Below are 12,809 nucleotides of genomic sequence, written 5' to 3'. Positions count from 1 at the left end.
GGTCACAGTGACTAGCCTTTTCCTGCCTCAAGCGAGAAACAGGACTTGTTCCTGTAGAAGAAACCTAGCATAAACCCTCAGCTTTTTAAGCAGGTTATTGACATGAAGTTTAAAAGTGAGACAATCATCAAGCCAGATACCAAGGTATTTGTAACAGGTAACCACTTCAAGTTGTATTCCTTGTGTAGTTACAATACTAAAACAGGCTCTGGTGTATTTTTAGCTTTAGAAAAAGAGCATTACCTTGGTTTTCTCAACATTTAAAAGAAGCTTTAGTTCAGAGAGCTGAGTCTGAATAATGTTAAAAACAGCCTGTAATTTAACACCAGTCTCCTTAATGGAGGGACCTGCACAGTACATCACGGTATCATCCGCATAAAAATGTAAAGTAGCATTCATCCCATTTTCACCTAAACTGTTGATGTAGATGGAGAATAAAGTGGACCTAAAACAGAACCTTGAGGAACACCATTAGCAATGTTTAACCACTCAGAAGACAGCCCATCAAAATGAACACATTGGGACCTTTCAGAGAGGTAGTTTACAAACCACCCAACTGCATGGCTGGACATGCCTATACTGGCTAGCCTCTGCTTTAAAATGTGATGATCGATGGTGTCAAACGCTTTGGAAAGGTCAATAAATAGAGCTGCACAACTCTTCTTATTATCTAAAATACTTGCCACATCATTCACCACTTTCATTGTGGCAGTGATGGTGCTATGTTGCTTTCTGAAGCCTGACTGATGTTTAGACAGGATGTCATTTGTACATAAAAACTCCTTTACCTGTTCACTCACTAGGCGTTCAAGAACCTTAGCCAGAACTGACAACTTAGAGATTGGCCTATAGTTATTTAATAAGGTGGCCTCCCCTCCTTTTAGCAAAGGCAGGACATACGCTGACTTCCACCAATTTTGGAATTGTGTTAGTGCTGAGGGAGAGGTTAAAAAGAGTAGTGAGAGGTTGGAGCAATAAAATCTGCAGCTATCTTTAAAAAGAAAGGTTCTACGTTGTCCGGGCCAGCCGGTTTCTTAGGATCTAACTTGGTAAAGCTTCACGAACAACATCAACAGTAAAAGGGGTAAAACTAAAAGGGTTTTCCAACACACGTTTTTCAGAGTCACATACTGTAGTGTTCACAGAAGCACAGAGTTAGTGACAGAATCAAATAGAGAACCACAGGACACAAAATGCTCATTAAAGCAATTTAGCATAGTAGCCCTGTCCGATATAGAGCCAGATGCTGTGGTAATGCACGGAGGTAGCTCATTACGGATATCGCCGGTGGATAACGATTTAAATGGCTTTCCAAAATGTTCCAGGATTATTCAGATTCTTTGTGGTTACTGACAGATAGTACTTTGATTTAGCACTTTTGATATGTGAGTGAAGCTATTTCTTAGCTGCCTAAAATGACAGCCATTCTACCTCTGAGCCTGATTTCCTAGCCTTTGCCCAGGCCTTGTTTCTCTCATGAAGGAGACTGGACAGATTAGCAGAAAACCAAGGATTGTCTCGTCCCTTTACTCTAAATGTACGCAGGGGTGCATGTCTATCAATGATCTCCATAAAACCAAGATAAAAATAGACCATGCGGTTTCTACATCAGCACATAGATCGATTTATACCCCAATCAAAACCCAAACAGATCATGCACAAAAACCCTGCTCCACAAAATGTTTTTTGTCTCTCTTAATGATAATGCGAGGTTTAACCTTTTGGGACCTTAGTGTCCCTAATTGTGGCTACAAACACAGTGATCACTCAGATCATTTGCAATATACTCCCACAGATGAATATTTATGGGGACATTAGTTAAAATGAGATCAATTAGGGAAGGATTTATTAGGGGACTTAATGTTAGGGCGAGTAGGACTGTCCAACAATCTGAGTAACATTTAAAGAGATACAAAAGGTTTTTAAATCCTCTGACAAACTGCAGTTAACCTGTCCCAGTTAAAATCTCCATCCATCCATCCATCCATCCATCCATCATCCATCCATCCATCCATCCATCCATCCATCCATCCATCCATCATCCATCCATCCATCCATCCATCCATCCATCCATCCATCCAATCCATCCATCCATCCATCCATCTTCTCCTGCTTATCCGTGGTCGGGTCGCGGGGGTAGCAGTTCCAGCAGAGAGCCCCAAACTTTCTTTTCCCTGGCGACATCATCCAGCTCTAACTGGGGGATCCCAAGGCGCTCCCAGGCCAGCGAAGAGATATAATCCCTCCACCTACCCCCTTGTTCTCTTCCCAGCTGGACGTGCCTGGAACACCTCTCTAGGGAGGCGCCCAGGTGGCATCCTAACTAGGTGCCCGAACCACCTCAACTGGCTCCTTTCGACGCGAAGGAGGAGCGGCTCAACTCCGAGTCCCTCCCGGATGACCGAACTTCTCACCTTATCCCTAAGGGAGACACCAGCCACCCTGCGGAGAAAACCCATCTCGGCCACTTGTATCCGCAATCTCGTTCTTTCGGTCATGACCCATCCTTCATGACCATAGGTGAGGGTAGGAACAAAAATGGCCCGGTAGACAGAGAGCTTTGCCTTCTGCTCAGCTCCCTTTTCCTCACAACGGTGCGGTAAGGGCGACTGCAGTACCGCTCCCGCTTTTCTACGATTATCCGGCCCATCATCACGCTCCATTGTTCCCTCACCGAGAAAAAGACCGCGAGATACTTGAACTCCTTCACTTGGGGTAAGGACTCATTCCCTACTTGGAGTGGACAGTCCATCGGTTTCCTGCTGAGAAACCATGGGCTCAGATTTGGAGGTGCTGATCCTCATCCCAGCCGCTTCACACTCGGTTGCGAACCGATCCAGTGAGTGCTGAAGGTCGCAGACCGATGAAGCCATTAGAACCACATCATCTGCAAAAAGCAGTGGTGCAATCCTTAGTCCACCAAACTGCAGACCCCCTGCCCCATGACTACGCCTCGAAATCCGATCCATGTATATTACAAACAGGATTGGTGACAAAAGCGCAGCCCTGGCGGAGGCCAACCCTCACCGGAAATGGGTCCGACTTACTGCCCGAGGACCCGGACACAGCTCTCCCTTTGGGAGTACAGAGATTGGATGGCCCTGAGTAGAGACCCCCCTCACCCCAATACTCCCGCAGCACCTCCCACAGTAACTCCCTGGGAACTCGGTCCTATACGCCTTCTCCAAGTCTACAAAACACATGTAGACCGGATAAGCGTACTCCCAGGCCCGGGAGATTGGTGTTGATCCCCGTCATACTCCAGCTCTGCCTCTAACATAGAGGGCGGAGTTGTCCGGGTTCAGGAGTTCCTCAAAGTGTTCCTTCCAACGCCCTAACACTCCATCAGTTGAGGTCACAACGTCCCATCCTTACTGTACAACAGCTTGGATGGTTCCCTGCTTCCCCCTCCTGAGGTGTCGGACAGTTTTCCAGAACAACTTTGGTGGCCCGCCCGAAAGTCCTTCTCCATGTCTTCTCCGAACTTCTCCCACACCCGCTGCTTTTGCCTCGGCCACGGATGAGGCTGCTGCCCTTCGGGCCTGTCGGTACCTTGCAGCTGCCTCGGGAGTCCCCCCGGGATAACAAATCCCTGAAGGCCTCCTTCTTCAGTCGGACGGCTTCCCTGACCACCGGTGTCCCACCAGGAGGTTCGAGGGTTACCGCCCCTCGAGGCAACCTAGGACCTTGAGACCACAGCTCCCCGCCGCGGCTTCGGCAATAGAGGCTTGAACACCGACCACTCTGGTTCAATATCCCCAACCTCCACAGGAATGCCCGAAAAGCTCCGCCGGAGGTGTGAGTTGAAGGGCCTCCTGAACTTGGGCCTCCTCCAGACGTTCCCAGTTCACCCAAACTACACGTTGGGCTTACCAGGTCTATCCAGAGCCGCTCGCCTTTTTCAGCCGCCAGCTGACGCCCAGAGAACGCAGGTACAGCGCCTTTGACCGAGATCTCCTTGGACTTTATTTGGCCGTGCGGCACTTCCGTTTCATGCTGGAAGGCCGTGAATTTATGGCGTTTGTCGACCACAAGCCGCTCACCTTCGCCATGTCAAAAGTGGCGGAGCCTTGGTCGGCACGTCAGCAGTGGCAGCTGTCCTACATATCAGAGTTCACTACGGACATTAGTCGAACCTGGTTGCTGATTGCCTCTCCAGCGTCGTCATCGGTGCCGTCCAGTTGGGCCTGGACTATAATCGCATGCGGCGGACCAGGTCAACAGATCCCGGCATCCAGCTCTGAAGGTGGAGGGCGCGGGGCTGCGCTTGGAGGACGTGGTGTTCGGCGACGCGGGCATTACCCTCCTGTGTGACATTTCCACGGGCCTGGCGCGGCCTGTCGTCCCTGCCAGCTGAGGGCGCTCTGTGTTCGAGGCGGTGCACGGCCTGTCACACCCCGGCGTTAAGCCTTCGGTGCGCTTGGTGGCCGCGAAGTTTGTCTGGCATGGGCTGAAAAAGGACGTGAGGACTTGGGCTGGTGAGTACGTGGCTTGTCAGCGCGCTAAGGTGCACCGCCACACGAAGGCCCCTTTGGAGCGTTTCCTGGTGCCTGAGAGGAGGTTTGACCACGTCAACATCGACCTGGTTGGTCCATTGCCCTCCTCTCAAGGTTTTTCCTACCTCCTCACCATGGTGGACAGGACAACCCGTTGGCCGGAGGCGGTTCCTCTCGTGTCAACGTCAGCCGCAAACATTGCCCGAGCTTTCATTGCGACGTGGGTGTGTCGTTTTGGCACCCCGTCAGACATTTCCTCGGACAGAGGCTCACAGTTCACGTCCAAGCTCTGGAACGCCGTGGCGAGTGGTCTGGGGGTTAAGCTGCACAGGACTACCGCTTATCACCCTCAGGCTAACGGCCTCTGTGAGCGGTTCCATCGCTCCATGAAGGCGGCCCTCAAGGCCGGCCTTACGGACGGGAATTGGGTCGACAAGCTGCCCTGGGTGATGCTGGGCCTGAGGACTGCGCCTAAAGAAGACCTGCAGTGCTCTACAGCTGAGATGGTATACGGTCAGCCGCTGAGGGTTCCTGGGGATTTCCTCCCTAACGCATCGGCTCCCTGGTCGGCGTCGGCCCAGCGGGCTTTCCTGCAGGACGCCACTGAGGCCTTTGCTCCGATCCCTACTACTCAGCACGGTACTCAGGTGTCCCGGGTTCCCGCAGAGCTCCGCTCGGTGGGGGCACGTGTTCATACCGGCACGATGCGCACAGAGGCCCCTGCAGCCCCCTTACGATGGGCCTTTCCGGGTCTTGGAGCACGGGGACAAGCACCTGGTGGTCGACCTGGGTGGCAAGGCCGAGCACGTCTTGGTGGACCGGGTGAAGGCTGCTCACCTGGACTTAGACCAGCCGGTGGTGCTGGCTCGACCTCCGCAACGCCCCCCGGCTGTGACCCCTGTCACGGATTTAGGACCTGTTGTTCCGGTCCCCTCCTCTTCCGGGGGCCGTGCAGGCGGATGTCGCTTCTTCCGGCTCCCGTGCTCAGGAGTCGTGGGGGTCGGCGCGTTGTTCCTCCCCGCTGCACGGACTTTCTTTACATATGAATTCTGGGGGGGCTTGTGTGGTGCCACGTGATGGGACATAATTCACCTCTGGTTATTGTGTTGCAACACGGACCCGTTAGAGAAGGCACCGGAAGCTAGGTTCATTCATGCTAGCTTCACAACAAGTAATAAGCTAATGTCTTAACCTGTCTGAATGTTCTTTGATAATAAAGTGTGGAGTTCCATACTGAACACACCACCTCCGACTCCCATTCATTGGCTCTACAATGTATTGATTTAAATTGACATGCATCCGCTAAGAAAAATAGTCCGTTGTTACCGTTTTTTTAAACAGTCTGAATGAAACGGCAGCTCTCAGCTGTGTGTTTACACACCTAATGGCCCATCAGGCAGAGCTCTCTCTCCCCCCCCCCCGATCTTACAGCTACACCATTGTTTGGTTTCCATGGTAGCGCGTCTCTTTAGTAGCGTGCGCAACTGAAAGTCTGAGAGGGTGAGGATTGTTCACAGAAAACAGAACAAGAATCGACAACTCCACCCTCTGCTCACTCCTTTCCTGTAAAATACAGGTCCAGCCAGGCAAAACAGTCCACTTCTCTTTCCCGCACTACTGTGACAGACCATGGGGCTGGGTCAGCCACTAACATATTCATATTTCTCTTCTCAAAAAGAGAATATGAACGTTAGTTTTTAACTGAAATGATCAAATAAAGTCAACATTTCACAGTGTTTACAAACATTGGACTACTGTTCACCAGCCCCCACCCCCCTATGCCTATGTCTGTTGCGAACTCTTTGTTTAAAAACTAATTGGCCATCGGAATGTGTGTGTCCCAATCCCCCCCTGTGATCTCTCTTCTCCAGCAGTCTGGTTTGTGTTCTCCGTGAGATCCAGAAACTAAAACTAAATTCTATTCAAATTCCAATTATTGACGGGAAGAGCGGTGTAGATGGGTGGCATATATGCATTTGAAAATAAATAGTAATCACACAGTTATCATACAATAGGCTTAAACAAATATAGCTCTACACCCCTGGCCGAAATGTCCTTAAAATGAAGTCTGAGTTCGACATTTTAATTCATGTCCTGCCGACACTGGCAGGACAGAAGGCGACACGCCCGTTCTAAGCCGTGTCCCTCACTCCTCACATCCCAAGCTGCATCCCCAAAAAGTGTATTATGTTGTTACATTGTTTCAGATGTTATGTTTCAGTTTTGCTCTTGATAAGCCATTAAAACAGTAAAACACGTTCAGTTTCCTTTTGCTTTTTGTGTCTCCTGTACACCAAAACACCCATCTGTGATGGGTATGTTTTGGTGTACAGTAGACAGGAGTTTTACTGTATTCAGTAATCAGTAACTGATTACATTTACAAAGTAACCCTCCCAACCCTACACTACACATTTTTCTTGGATTTTTTAACACCATAGTCCCTAATATATTTGTAGAAACGGATAAATGTTTAATTGTGTTTCGTGTGTGTCCCCCCCCCCCCCCCCCCCCCCCCCCCTCCCACTTCTCAAACCAAAGTTACACCCTTGGATTTTTGTCAATCAAGACCTGTTTTTTAAATGAAATCTGACGGCAGGCAGGCAGCTCTGATCACCTAATGATAAATGCGCCACACCTAATCGCCGGCCATTCAGCCACAGAGCTCCCTCTATGCAAATCAAACTGTAGACCAGGGGTCTCCAACCTATTTCAGGATGAGAGCTACTTTCAAAAAATAAAACTAAGTCGTGAGCTACTTTTACTCCTCTTTTTTTTGTTTTTGCAGTGTATATATTTAGCACATTTTAACATTATTATATGCTGACCTTTAACCTTTGTGTGCTGTTTGGGTCTGTGGGACCCGTTTTCAGTGTTCACTAAAAGAAAATGTATGCAATTTAATCATTTTAACATGCTTTATTTGGGAGTGGTCCTCACCTCCTCTAGGGGGGTCCGGGGGCATGCTCCGCCGGGAAGATCTTTTGTTTAATGTTGAAGTTAAACGCATCAATCTGGTGCAACTTTGAGCACAAAATGAATTTATGGATACAGCTCTCAACACTCAGATGAAAGGGAGCTGTATACTTTTCAATAATCCAAAAATCTTTAGAATATGATCACAAACCAATAACAAATCAATTTTAAACTATTTTTTTTTACTGTCCTATAGGACACATTGGAATGATTTCTTACTTTATATTTTACAACTATATTAAATAGATAAAGGTGTGCTCTCTCTAGCTCTCTCGCTCTCTCTCTGTCTCGCTCGCTCACAGAGGCTGTGTGCTCCTCCGTGGCAATGACAGCTTGCGTTAAAAAATAATAATAAACATATTTGTAAAGTGGGGGGACACAAACGGGATCGAAAATTGTACCCAGTGGAAATTACGCCATGCGTATGCGTCAAGTGCAATAAATATATGTGCAAGTTGCAACACACACACAGTAAAACTCTGCCCCTCATGTGTTGTATAGGCTGGCACGACTAGGCTGTTCAATGGGGCTGATGTGTTGATTCTGCCAGAAGGAAAATCACGGTCAAACTCCTTGGGGAGGTGCCACATTGCTTTTCTTCCCGACTGCAACGCTGGTCCCGCAAATCAAGCAAGAACGTGATTGATCGATATTCGTTGTGGGGGGGTGGGGGGGACGAGGGGTGTTAGATCGATATAGAGTTGTAGTAAGTAGATAGAGTTCGCTATGATTGAGGTTTCGTTTATGCATAGGGTAGATTATTTTAATTACATTTCCTTTTTTTGTGTGTATTTTTTACATTTTGGATTTGCTTGGCGAGCTACTTATTGAGGGCTTGCGAGCTACTGGTAGCTCGCGATCGACGTGTTGGAGACCCTTGCTGTAGACGGTGTGAAAGCGCCTATTGTTTTAAATAATGGTCGGAATGTGAGCCAGAGAACTCTAAACAAAAATGTTCAATCAATAAAGTAACATCTTATCTTATCTTAATAATATATTCATATTAATAATAATAATAAATCATACCGTATCTGTCCGAAAGGGAGCAGGAGGAAGCAAACACCAAAAAAACATTACAAAAAATATACTGCATATTAAAGCAAACTATTGTAAAGGTAAAAGTATGAGCATAACAAATAAAGAAGTGTAAACATTTACATTATAATTATGATTATTTAATATATAAAGACTATATATTATTGAATTACAAGATTAGATATACTTTATTTGATCTAAAATATTGATGTTTTTTCGTTATACTGTAGTAGCCTGTGAAAACCATAACAAATATGTGTTCAAATGCTCTTCACCAAAACACAACTGAAGTACTGAAAGTCCATGAAACTTGTCTTTCTGTATTTGAGAATGAAGCGCCATCTAATGGTTAAATCCTGATATTGAAAATCTGGCAACGCCCTCTTGGAAAATAGTGGGAGGGCTTAACATTCCCAGCCGCTGGGATCCGTTGGGTCTTTGGCAGGAAGCTGTTGGCTGGAGTCTGTTCTAGAGTGCTACATCTGTATGCGCACAACACATTGCCTTGCTCTTCTACTGGTCTTTCCCCATTTCAGTGTGCTTATGGCTACCAACCGCCCCTGTTTCCGTCCCTGGAGGGAGAGGTCAGGATTCCTTCTGCCTTGGCACTGATTCGGAGGTTCCGTCGCATCTGGACTGGGGCTAGACAAGTGCTGCTTAGGACGTCTGCTCGGTACAAGAGGGCAGCAGACCGTAGACGGATCCCTGCTCCACCTATCGTGTCGGCCAGAGAGTATGGCTCTCCACTCAGGACCTTCCTCTTCGAGTCGAGTCCCGTAAATTGGCTCCTCGCTTTGTTGGTCCCTTCCCTGTCTCGAAGATTATTAATCCTGTTGCTGTGAGACTCAAGCTTCCCAGGTCCATGAGGTCGCACCCGACTTTCCATGTAGCTCGGATCAAGCCGGTCAAAGAGAGCCCTCTGGTCCCTGCCTCCAGAGCCCCACCGCCCCCCCGGTTCATCGATGGAGGGCCAGTTTATTCTGTCAAGCGACTCTTGGCGGCTCGCCGGCGGGGTCGTGGACGCCCGTATCTGGTGGATTGGGAGGGCTATGGTCCTGAGGAGAGGGAATGGGTATCTTCAAAGAACATTGTCGACCCAGACCTCATCCGGGATTTTCACAGGCATCATCCAGACAAGCCTGGAGCATCCGGTGCCGGTCGTTGGGGGGGGGGGGGGGGTGGTACTGTCACATCCTGGCCCTGGCTGATCGCCTCACTCCCTCACCTGTGTATTTTCGCTCCCTGTTAATCACCTGCCTGGTCTCAATGAGCCTCAGCTGTCCCTAATCATTACTCCTCACCTGTTTATTTAGTCTGTGCTCTTTCCTTAGTTCGTCTTGTCTGTATAGCAGAAAGTGCTCCATGTTACTCTCCTGACGTAAGCTATTGTTCTAGCTGCTTAGCATTTGTACAAACCTAGTTGGTTGTGTTTTTGTTGCTTCTTTAGTAGTTTTCCGCCAATTTAGTTGGTTGTTTTTCGTTACTTCCAGTCAGTACATTTTTTGATCATTTCCTGTTTTATTTTTACCTTTTGGATTAAACGCTTGACTAAAGAGCCTGGTTGTGCTCTTGAGTCCTATTTTTTGCCCGTTACTACAATGATTGCTCAGCCAATCATAATAGAAAAATCATCTCTCATCAGTGTTTGGATCATCTTTTGTCAAAAGCACAATAATGAACACACATAAAACACAGATGCATAATAGCAAATACATCTATTTTAAAATAATATTCTTTAACATTTAACCATTAGTTAATCTCACTTATCAAACTATAAATTCAAAACCAGCTTGCAGTTTAAAGATTTACTTCAAGGCAATCACTAGTCAAAAGCATTTTAAACATAGGATCATAAGAGATCCAGTTAAGGTATACACTTTACAGTTGTGATTTGAGGAATCTGTAATCTGCAAAATTGCAGTGTCTTAAATTTTAGGATTACTTTACGTTTACTTCATTACATATTCAATCAAAAGACTATGGCATGATAACGTAATTACATTACTTCAACTATCAATCATTATGTCATTTCAAAATCTGAAGGGAAAATCAAACAATTCTCAAAATGTTTAACAATCTGAAAAGGAAAAGTTAGGCAAATATTCAAAGACTTTTGTAAAAACCTGGAAAGGAAGGTTTAAACATTCTTAAAACTTGAAACATCATTTGAGGTCTGTCTGTGCATGGGTAATACATTGAAGAGTAGTGTTATTAAGCCTGATTGCTGGACAATTAAAGATATTAACATTATCTGTTATAATATTTGAAATATCTTATTATTCAATACTTTATAATCTGAAAATATCAATTATTTATTTTGTTTAGTGTGAAAGTGTAATCTGATTGGCTCGAACTCTTCTTCATCAGAGCGCCATATTTCAAACACCCCCCCCCCCCCCCCAATTGCTCTGCTTTTGTGGGCTCATTCAGTGAGCACTGTAGTTGATCCCCCAGTGAAACGGAAGCTCATCTGCCTGCATTCCTTCTGCTATCTGCTTGAGAGCAGTGCAACTGCCTATTCCAAGTGGCGCATCCAGGTCTCCCCCCGTGATGGGAGAGGTTAGGAAGACATCAAACTCCTCCAAGAAACATGGAACCTTGTATTATAGAAGCCTCTGAAGCCCTCGCTCGTCCTGCAGGGTTGTCTGCTTGAGCCCACCGAGCAGAATGGTGAAGAAGCATCCCATCTCATCAGATAGTTGAAGATTAGAATACTCTCATCTCGAACGATCTCGTGCCTCCTTGCCCGTGGCTGGGGGTGCTCTCCGCAGCCGGAGAGTGTGATCCTCTCTCTCTGACCCTTGGCCTTCAGAGCTGTCCTAGTTATTGGGTTAACACTTGATAGGGATGTTTTCCTGAGTGCAGACAACTCAAAGTAATGGATTAGCACATTATCATTTAATTACAAAAATAGGATAGGCCCCTCAGAATTATTTGGGAGCCTTCCTGACACATGCACATGCATAAATGTAAGGTTTGTGTTAGTCATTTAACATCCAAGAATCATATACTCATCAGTCCAAAGCAGATAAATGTTATTGTAATTTAAAGGTGAGCTAGTCCCTGGATATAACCCCTTCTCAATGATTATAAATGTTATATTAATTCACCATTTACCGTTTGATAAAATATTAGTTTATCAGAAATACATTGTCTCATCCATAAAACATAGGTTTGAGAAATAAATGTTCCAATATGAAATCAATTACTCAATATAATTGACTCTTCCCTCCCTTTTCTCATTATGTCACATATGAAATAATAACTTAGGAGTCTATTTAAGCATGGTGTAGTTTATAATCTATTACTCGAGAAGACTCAGTATCACCTGTGCGCAGCTAACAAAAAACAATTATGAGAAACATATATTATGCAGGAACTGTATACCTTTGTTGAAAAACAAAGCATATCTGATTCTGGAGGAAAAGCTTCATCCCCTCAACATCTGAGTCACTACTGATGGCATAGCATGAATGATAGTGGGTGTCTGAAGGTGTCATTACTGAGAAATGTCAAACAAATTCAAAACCTTACATTTGAAAGCAGGTTTGCATTCCTCCACTTAAGGTGACGTTATCATTGGAAACAATAAAAACGAACTGTTTTGATGTAGAATCTATAAATTGAATCGTTAGAGCAGAACAGAATGGTTGTATTGTAGCCTGAGTTCCGTGCAGCCTTTAGTTTCACCAGGTGGAAACATGGTCCATATAAAGTGAATACATGTAGAACTAAGAGGCCCCTGACATTAGGCCTATTTTAAAAATAGTAGGGGCTTTTAACAGCTTGCCAACTTACAGGCATCCTCTGCATAGCAGTATGAATAGCCTTAAAAAAAAACAACCCACTCTGCGGTAACGAGAGTCATGTATCTGAACCAAATGCCCTAAGTGAAGCCGTTAGTCTCATCTGACTGACCCAAGGGTTGGTGCTGGTGTGACAGGGAGGCTTCCAAGTGTTCAAAGCAGATGTCAAGCTTTCAGTTCATGGCTCGATGGGGGGGAGCAGACCCACGTGAGACAGTGTCAACGGCTGTAATGTTCAGTTTGAGGAGCGTCATTGTCTCTGGGAGCAGGAAATGGTGTCCATTCTCGGACCAGACCATTAATGTCATTTCATGTAGAGCAGCCATAGCATCTCTGTGACTGCACTCAGCCGGACTGTAGCAGGGTAGAACTGGGTGACTCTTAGTGAAGCCGTCCAAGGCCATAGACAGAATGGAACCACGTACCAACAAAAGGGATACGAGGTCATCAATGTCTCTCTTTACCATTGGCCTAATTGCACAACAAATGAGTGGGAAA

Source organism: Gymnodraco acuticeps, unplaced genomic scaffold (genome assembly GCF_902827175.1).
Source record: "Gymnodraco acuticeps unplaced genomic scaffold, fGymAcu1.1, whole genome shotgun sequence".
Taxonomy (NCBI): Eukaryota; Metazoa; Chordata; class Actinopteri; order Perciformes; family Bathydraconidae; genus Gymnodraco; species Gymnodraco acuticeps.
Note: the sequence above shows the minus strand (reverse complement) of the source record.